The sequence below is a fragment of the Pelophylax lessonae genome (assembly GCF_965119305.1).
Source record: "Pelophylax lessonae genome assembly, chromosome: 12".
In the NCBI taxonomy this organism is placed as follows: Eukaryota; Metazoa; Chordata; class Amphibia; order Anura; family Ranidae; genus Pelophylax; species Pelophylax lessonae.
In genome coordinates this window covers 215,429,879-215,431,535 of record NC_138779.1, presented here as the reverse complement: position 1 = coordinate 215,431,535, position 1,657 = coordinate 215,429,879, and the positions used below count along the sequence as shown (strand labels likewise).

Sequence of the window (1,657 nt, the reverse complement as noted above, 5' to 3'; positions counted from 1 at the left end):
ATATTGTTTCCAGGTTTCAGGTGGTCAGAAACCCAGGCACACGATTCCAAACCCGGACTGTGCGGGTGGCAACCCTAGCGTAACCCTATCAGAACACAAAAGAGCAGCAGGGGAGATTGCTGTACTAACATTGGATCATTAGTACAGCGGCTGATCCTGAGTTTTTCAGTTTTTTTTTTCTATTCAGAGTGCACACTTATGCACTCTGCGGTTGTGGTACTTGGTTACTTGGGGAGCCACAGGCTATCGTGAATATTGTGTCTGGGTTTCAGGTGGTCTGAAACCCGGGGACATGTTTCCAAACCCGGACTGTCCAGGGGGAATCCTGGATGGGTGGCAACCCTAGCATAACCCTTTCAGAACGCAATAGCCCAGTGGGGGAGATTGCAGTACTAACATTGTATCTTTGGTACAGCGGCTCATCCTGAGCTCTTCAGTTTTTTTTTCTGTTCAGAGTGCACACCTATGCACTCTGCGGTTACTTTGTTGAGCCACAGTCTATCCTGAATATTGTGTCCGGGTTTCAGGTGGTCTGAAACCCGGGCACACGATTCCAAACCCGGACTGTCCGGGTGAATCCTGGACGGGTGGCAACTCTAGCGTAACCCTATCATAACACAATAGCCCAGCGGGGGAGTTTGCTTTACTAACATTGGATCGTTAGTACCGCGGCTCATCCTGAGCTCTTCAGTCTTTTTACATTCAGCTGCTGGGCAGCATGAAAAAAATAATAATAGTGTGTAGCAGGCTGAAAAATCGCTTGATCCATCCAGGGATCGATCATCACACAGTATGGATGTATAGAAACAGAGCCAATCATGCAGCAGCCAGGGATTGATCCTAAAACAGCATAAATTTGTATATATGCCATCTAGTGGAAAAAATGTGGAATATATGCGGTTATCCAATAAATACTGCATTATGACCACTAGATGGCTCTGTTACATCCTGGGAGAGGAATAGATGCAAATACAGGACATCTAAGGCGGGTAATCCTTCCAGCATTGATTGCTTTTGGAAAGGAAGCCATTATATTAATTTCCCCATTCTGGTTCACGTACAAAGTTTTAATACCCCATCTGAGTTGCAATTGCAACCAACATACGACACATGATGTAATATTTTGGGCACAAATTGCCTCTTGCGGTGCACAAATGTCCTATCCCTGTGGCATCAATCCTTTAATCCTAAGGGTCCTTAGTTGGGTTTTTTTGACAAATTGAAAAGTAGTAAAGAAGTCTCTGGAGATTCAGATGCAAATTACTTACCATAGGGATCATTTTCCTCTTCAAAAGGATCCAGCATTTCATATATGAGCATTATCTAAATTAAATCCTCCTGAAGAAGCTAGACATATACAGCGAAAAATGTCGGGGAATTATTTGTGGTATTGTCTTAATAAGACTGATAATTGTTTTTATTAATGATTTTATATATTTTCTATAATAAAAATTTATTCATTTTAATATTATGTGCTTTTCTAACTTGTTGGCACCTTTAAAAGCCCTAAAAACTCTTGGACACAATTTTGTAACCACTAGATGGCGGTGACTTTACTAGGAAATAGTAATATCAAAGAAAATAAAGAGGAAATTTGTGCAGGCTGGGTGAATGCTTGTGACATTCATACAAAGAATGTTTTATAAAATGATCCCTA

The 1,657-nt window shown here is 41.5% G+C and overlaps 1 protein-coding gene across 1 annotated transcript in view; it reads left to right on the top strand.

The window, feature by feature from the left end:
* The window catches only part of LOC309568361 (uncharacterized protein), a gene marked incomplete at both ends in the record, with an annotated part of 5,748 nt that overhangs the window by 3,872 nt on the left and 219 nt on the right, over positions 1-1,657 (top strand). The window lies entirely within an intron of this gene.